Here is an 8,148-nt window from a genome sequence, read left to right as displayed (position 1 = left end):
CCCATGAAAAGCATTTGCTCAGGTCTCGCGGAGCACTGTTGGGATGGAAATGCATGGCACACCTTTAAATGGACATAAAATGTGCCATCAGGGGGGTGGGATCTATTTTTAACCCCTTGGAGCCTGCAGATGTGCAACCCCCCTGAGAACAGCTCTAAGAAGCTAGAGAGAGGCGTGTGATCAGCCTTTTGGCTACCGGGCTGGGAAATGCCACCACAGTCAGGGTTCTTTATCCCCCAGAGAGGAGGGAGATTAAAGTCTTATCGTGCCCCTTCCTTTGCCTTGGTAGCAGCCCCGGCCAGCAGCCTGAGCACACACATACGTGCTAAGCGCTACCAATCGCTCACCAGCTTTGCAGTTTTCTTTTTGGAAAAGGACTTTCTGGGTCGGGGTAAATAGCCTCGGCACCCCCCGGCTCAGCCGGTGGGAGGGAGCTGGAAGAAATGCTGCTGCAAGGCGAGGAAAAGCAGGACAGCCTGGGGAGGGTGAGTGCATGCCGGTGACCCGCTGGTGGCTGCCGGCGGCAGGACAGCCCTGCGGCGGGGGCTCAGCCTTGTCAGCACGGCTATGAAGCCATCAGAACTGCATGTCAGCCGTCCTGGCCTGTCTGGCATCGTCCTGCACCCCCCAGCTGCATGGCCAGCAAGTGACACACACCCGCCAGTCCGAGCTTCCTCCAGCTGTGTAGTTAAACCACCTTGGTGGAGAGCAGTGTGTGTATCTGCAGCCCCTCCACATCGCACAGCATCTTGCAAAATCACCCATCGTGTCTTAAGAGTTTCTTCATCACTTCCTGAGAGGAAACTCTGCTGTTCAGAAAACCCAGTACTGATTTAAAATACAGAAAAGCAAATATTGTAGGCATTTTCCCAGGTCTCTCCAGATTAAAATTTTAATACATTTGTCTCCAGGCACCTGTTTGTCCCCTCTGGTGCTCTCCATCCCAACTTACTCCAGCAAAGGAGCCTCCTCACAAGGACAGCCACCAAAAAGGCCAGCTGCAATCAAAAGGCAACTATGGATCCTTCAGCATCCCTACAAGAAGGGTACCTCAGCTCTGCTGCAACATCTCTTGGCGCTCAGGTTTCAGTTCTTCAGAACATGAGGAGCAAGCAAAACCTGTGTCCAGTGGGAAAAGCCCCATTTTGAAACACAGCGTCCTTCCCAGTCACCAGAAATTATCTTAAAAGTGGTTTTGACAAATGGATGCTCTTGAAAAGAACCTGTGCACCACTTGTGAGCTGCTCCCCTAGAGAGCGCTGACATCTGCATATATTGTTTGTAATGAATTACCCACTCAGCACAGGGAACCTGTTGGCTCTGGAGGGTGGTGTTTAGGCTGACTTTCATCTCCCCAGCCTGCTGGTGGGAATCCAGCCTGAGTCTCCTGTGAACCAGACTTCCTACTGCAAAAATCCAACATGATGCCCTCACCTCCTTGTCCCTGCCACCCCACACAAAGTGAGTCATCCACATCCAGGAGCACCATGTAAGCATGAACCAGGCTGCTTCTGCAAAATTATGTGCTGATTTTGGCACTGAAGGGGGCAAGGATGGTGTAGGAAACCGTTTCTGGAGCAGAAAAGGAGCTGGTTGTGGACCTTGTCAGATCCTGCCCCAGCACCAACATCCACCTGCTGTCCCACCCACCCTGGGTCAGAGATGATGGGCACTGTGAGGAAACTCGGCGGACACAGAACTGAAAAGGCTTCACTGAGCCAAGCTCACAGGAGAAGCTTACTGAGCAGGGCATTTTGCTAGCAGTGGCTGGTGAGGCAGCTGGCTTTACTCCTGAGAGAGGAGACTGGGAGTTTGGGACTCTGGCCTGTGCTCCTGGCACTGCCACAGCTGCATGGTTATCCTTGTCAACCCCACAATCCTGCTCCCCACTGCCCCGCAATGAAACCACCAGAGAAACACATTTCTCTGCCTCAAATGTGCGAAGCATTCATTCATTTGTAGTTGTACAACCCTATGTGACTACTTCCAAATGCTATCCCTGCGGTACTCAGACCCACTGTCTGCTCCAAAACCTCTTTGGAGAAAGGCACTCAGGATAGGTGAATGAACACTATGGCAGTGCTGCCTTGCTGAGCTGGACAGGAAAGAAACTGGCTTCCTGTGAAGTCCTTCAGAGCCAAACCATGTCCAGGAGAAAGCAGTTAGCTGCTGCACACAGAAGGAGGTGAGCAGGAATAAAACCAGTTCCTTCAGTCACTGAAGTCTCACAAACAGGGGTTGCTTCAACCCCACAGACCTGCGTTCCAAGGTGCTGGTTTTGGCTGAGGTAATTTTTTTCATGGTGGCTGGTATGGGGCTCTGTTTTGGATTTGTGCAGAACACAGGGTTGATAATACAGTGATATTTTTGTTATTGCTGAGCAGGGCTTACACAGAATCAAGGCCTTTTCTGCTGTTTGTATTGCCACACTGGTGAGGAAGCTGGGAAAGAACGGGAGCCTGGGAGGAGACGCCGCCAGGGTAGGTGACCCAAAATGACCAAAGGGATCATCCAGACCATGTGGCATCATGTCAGTATTTAAAGTGGGAAGAAGAAGAAGGAATGGTGGGACATTGGAAGTGATGGCATTTGTCTCCCCAGTTAACCATTACATGGGATGGGGCTCTGCTTCTGTGAAGGCAGACCCAGGATGCACGTGTGTCCCACATTCCGCTCTCATCTCTCATTTGCCCAGTCATTTGCGGATGACAACCATGGAAACACGACTGACAGGGAAAAAATAAGATCATGCATTTTTCCAAACCTCTCTTTAAAAGCAATTTGTACGCGTTTGTCCCTCCTTGCCTGTTGTCTGTGAAGAGGAGGTGGACAAAACAGGTCAGGACTCTTCCTTCACGCATTTAGTGGCTCCCCTGGTGTGCTTCCCAGTACAATTTCCACTGCATCCCTCATGTCCTTTTGCCTCGTCTTCCCCGTCCTACCTACTAGATAATCACTATGTTACCAGCATTTGGAAACATGCTTTCTTGCAGCTCCAGCTGGAGCCCTGGGGAGGAGGATGCAGCTCTGGAGATGTGTCCCTCCTGTCCTGCACATCTAAGCCCTGTCAGCACCGAGGCACCCCACAGCTCGGGAGCAGTGACCCGGAAAGGGCTCCGGGTGTGGCAGGGACCAGGGCAGATGCCGGCAGGGACCCCCACTGAGGCTCCATTCCACTCCATAGCTGCGGCAGGGAGCAGCTCCAGCAGCTCCCCAGCCTCCCTCCAGGCACTGTGCGCTGGGAGAAAACCACTGGCTGTTGGGTTTGTTGCCATGTTTCCCTGGAATAACCTCCTGCTGCTCATCCACACATCCTGGAACACCTGCAGGGGCTCGGCTTCACTCTACTCTTCTTTCTCCAGCTCGTGCCCAGCAGACTGAAGCCATCCACCCCTGCCTCCTGGACTGTTTCATGGTGAAAAGCCTAGCAGCACATTTGATCTGGTCTTCAGAGGGCAGTCAGTATGCAGTGATTTGTTGTGTCCTTTCTAACTTCCCTTACTCCTCCAAATTATTCCCTGGTTCCCACACGATGCCACTAGAATCCCCTCCACAACTTGAAAGGCTTATTTAGCAAGTCAGATATAGCAAGGCATGTCTTTATAAATAGAGAGGGGCATGGTTGGGGACTGTGCAACATGACTCACAAGTCAAACTGTCAGTGAAGAACTTATCAGACATTTGCTTTAAATATTCATTTAGCAACAGCAAACCCTGCTTACAGTTACACCTACCATATAAAAACACCCTTCCCATGTGCAGTCAGTGTATTTATGTTTCTTTCTCCAAAACTATTCTGAAGCCACTTACTGTTGTGCTGGTCAGAGATAAACCAGAGTCAGAAAAGAAAATACCTCTTTGGAGCTTGAGCCTGCCATTGCTTCCAGCACTGCAACTCAGCACTCTTTCCCAGCACAAAGCCAACAGCATAACAGTTATGTCATAAAACTTTTTCTCTTTTAAGGCTTTTTTTTTCCATCCATGTATCTTATTCATCAAAACTACAACTCCTACAGAACACCTGTGGTCCAGACTTGGGTTTTACTGCTCTTCAGTTTTCTTCTATACCCTCATTTGCTCAACTGATCCCTAATTCAGACACATTCTTCCGCAGAAAATGAAGAAAAATGGATGTGATTTATGCAACAAGCAATAAAATATCTCATGGAACAGGCAAGTGACTCAATGCATACATCTTATGCATTCCATGGTCTCAAGCCATGCCGGATTCTGGACCTACAACAGCAGAATTAATTATTCCTTCTTTCTCCTTTCTGCTTCTTCATGTGATTGCTTTTATTGCTATGGCTCTTTTCTTAATCTGGTCATTCAAGCACTTAAAAATTAACCAAATCTACTGGTCCCCCCTCAGCTTCAGTGGGGCTGAATCAACTCCAGCACGTTTACATTGCAGCAGAGGCTTTCTGTGACTGGGTACATGGGCTGAAACTTTGCTGCAATGCTGAAGTAGAGCCAATCTAACATGCACAGATAGTAGAAATGGATACTGAGTGTAATCTCACTACAGCACCCCAGAGCCTTCTCCATTACTTCTGTGCTGCAGAACATCCCAGATACCTCCTCTTTACGTGGTTATGCCTCCATCCCAGTATTTGTCCTGTCCTTGATCAAACCCCCCTGCCCAGGCATGAGCTCTCCCCCTGCCATCTGCTGGCCTTGCAATATTTTCCATGTTATTCTTTTCTCTCCCCTTTTTATTTTTAAATGGTGATGCACATTCAGCAGGTGCACTCCCTGGGCTGCCTGCAGTCCTGCTGCAGCCTTTGCCATGGGAAGCTGAAAGTGGTGAAGAAACCAAGCACCTCCAGTTTGGGCAGAGCTACACCTGGTTTCTGGATTCTGATCAAGATTTTGTAACAGGAGTTACACCAGCTTTCTGTCAAACAACTGCTTCTCCACTCAGGAACTTGTGCAGCAGGCACTAAAAAAAATAAAGCAAGGTGTCAACAGAAGCTAAATACCTCAAGGATTAAATTACACCCTTTTAAAATTGACTTTGGAATTTAGCTCCAAGTTCCACTTAATACCATATTTTTCTGTCTAAGTAGAACCAAACTTCTTTATTAACCTGTCTGGTATTTAACTCATCAAATGCAAACAGAGAAATCATAACATCCCTGACCAGGATGGGCTGTCTTCAGTGGACTAACAGAAATTAAGGAAAGAGGGAATAAGTCTCAGAGTAGAAGGTCTAAAATCAATCAGCACATTTCTCCTAAAAGATTTTCCGTATTCTCTCTGGTTCGAACACTGTAATCCTCCTAAATTTGCCACTGCTATTAGGTTTGAAGAATAATCTTATCACAAAGTGCTCTTGGAGGCCCAGTGCAGAACCATCACACCCAGAACAAGGACAGAAACTGCTGGTGGTTTGGGATGCTGATGGAAACAACCTTGGAGGAAGTGAGAGGTCTGGGTTCTCAGCAAGGCTAAGGACTTGCAGGAGCACAGCCAGAGATTCCCAGAACCACCTGTGGCTACTGCAGCCTCCAGCTTGTGGCTGCAATTGGAAAATGTTCAGTTTTCAAGGCTTTCTCTGGTATTTGTGCCAGGAAACTGGGCTGCATGACTTTCAGGGCTAAATTTAGGATCACAAGTATTTCACATTCGCCAAACACCTTCTATGACAACATCTCAAAACCCTTCATGGACATTAGCTACTCCTCTTTATCTTCCTTTGAGATGGAAAATAGAAAAGCCTCTTTGCTGGCAACAAACAGAGCTATGAATGTTGACTCGCTCATGGTCACAGAGGAAAATTGTGATGGAGACTTGGGATGGGAAAGGAGAAAGGAGAAAGAAAACCAGTTTTCCAATGTGAACTGCTTGGTTCCTGCAGTCATAGAAACATGGCCTGCTGCAGTGCTGCTGGGATTAGGTAGGAATAAAGCTATTGCTACTTCAAAGTGATTGGGATAAGGGATTTCTGGTAGCTCTTAATCAATGGGTTTTTTAAAAATTTTTCTAGTGTTGAGGATAAGATGCTCCAGGACAAGCAACTCTTATAGAGAAAATATCCTGCCTTTTCCAAAGTGCCCCAGTCTGAAAAACTTGTGGCAAGAAAGTGGGCAGCTTTAGCACCTGGACCTCCTAATTTTCAGTGCAGAATGTAGTGCAGGGTGGGCAGAGCTCCATACAGAGATCTCCTTACACACCTGTACCTGAAGCCTTACAGCACTTCTGCTTTGGAAAGAGGACAACCCAGCAGAAGTGTGACAAGGTGTGATCTCCATAGCAAATACAGCCCAGCTCCTCAAGCCTTTGTGAGCCAGGCTCAGGGACTGATGCCTGCTGATGCTGGCTTTGGGCTGCTCATCTCTGAGCATGTCAGAGTCTTCTTACAGGGCAATCTTCCTCCTTTTCCCTCCTCCCTCCAGCAGTAGATTTCTCAACTTTAAAGCCTTGTTTACCCTGGAAGAGAGAGAAGCTGCTGGAAGCCAAGCAGTGAGGACACAGGGGAGCATGGGGTGTTTGTTTGGAGTGAGTTATGGGTGGGAGTAATGTGCCAAGGAAGGAAACTGCTTCCAGGGATCTATATATATGCAGCTCCCTGAGGTGGGGTTACATTGAGGCTCATTCCCGGGCTGCCTGTGGCACTCCCTGAACATCAACAGCCAGAGCTGCCTCCAAGCTGCAGCTTTATTTTCAGAGCATGGCCTTGAGCAGCCAAGACAAGATGGGGTTGGCTGTGGTCCCTGCAAGCACAGAGGAGGAGCTGCCCAGAGCCGCCACAGGGCAGGGGGTTTGCACACTGATAGCCCAGCTCTGCACAGGGCAGTGTAGTTTCAAGGTTGACAGGGTGCCCCGGAGGGGAGAAGAAGGAGACAAGTGGGGAAATGAAGGATTTCTCCAACATCTGCTCATCCCCACTGCACACAGCACACAGCCCTAGTGGGAGCCAGCAGTGCTCCAGCTCTCCCTGCTGCATAGCAATCAGCAACTGCTTAATTCTTCAGATCCTGGACAAATTAAAGACAAAGTCTCTGCAAGCTGCAAATACAACTATTTCCCAAACCTTGCAGCCAGAACTTTTTGGTCGCTCCAAAGTGTATTCTGGCCATGGGGGTCTGAGGACGATCCCCCAAGCTGCCAGCAATTCCCAGGAAAACGCTCAAGGCTGTGGGATATTTCAAGCGGTCCTGTTTCTGAAACAGCCCACACTGACTGGCATCTGTCCCACATGGGTGCCCTGCACACCAGCACTGCCTGCAGTTATCCACTGGCTGATCAATAGGTTACAGTCATCCTCGTGCACTTCATTTTCTAGCCCCAGGAGATGAGCCATAAAAATCTATACAACTGCATAGCTCTTTGATTTTTATTTTTTAAAAAAGAAAAACGCCTGTTCAAAAATAAATAAATAAACAAATAAATGCTAACAAGAAATGTTCCATTCAATTATTTTCCCTGTGCATTAATGAAGTAGAAGCAGCACAAAAATTTCCAATAAAATAAAATCATTTGAATCTTTGAAGGTCTTCATTTTAACGTCCCACTATCAGAAATAAAGATTACCACAGATTTTTTTTTGCTTAGGAGTTTCCTGTGAAAAGTGATGATAATTTTCAAGTGGCTTCTATTTTGCCCATTTAGTAAAAATCATTTAATAAATATTACTGGCCAAATGTCCATGGGAGACACACAGAGTACACAGTGGGGCTGCACTGATGTCAGTTCTGAGAGGGTGTTCAGGTCCTCTCGGCAAAGCCAAGCCCAGTAAATACTGTGGATCAAAGTGCTTTTTGTTTCTGCAGCTTTGGAACCCAAGGGGAGAAGCATGTTGGGGTGCCAGCTCCCTTTGCACATAACCTTTGTGGGAGGGTAGCCCATCCTGCCCCACATTCTGCTCTCTGTGCAAATGCATATTTCCACTTTAGAAAAATCTGCATCAAAATAAAATTATGAAACCCATCCAGTGTGCTCATCTTCTCCAGGATTTCCTTTGTTCTTTTGTTCAGAGGCTCCCTCAAGACTTCCCCTCACAGACTAGGTTTTCCCTTAGCTCCTTATATAATTGAGGTAATGGCCCAGGCATCTGCAGATCTGAAGGAAGCTTACATCAAAACCCAGTCATGACTGTGCCTCTCAAGCTCATCTAAACAGACCTACGTAATTTTTGTCCTTTCA

The sequence above is a fragment of the Catharus ustulatus genome, chromosome 3 (assembly GCF_009819885.2).
Source record: "Catharus ustulatus isolate bCatUst1 chromosome 3, bCatUst1.pri.v2, whole genome shotgun sequence".
Taxonomy (NCBI): Eukaryota; Metazoa; Chordata; class Aves; order Passeriformes; family Turdidae; genus Catharus; species Catharus ustulatus.
Note: the sequence above shows the minus strand (reverse complement) of the source record.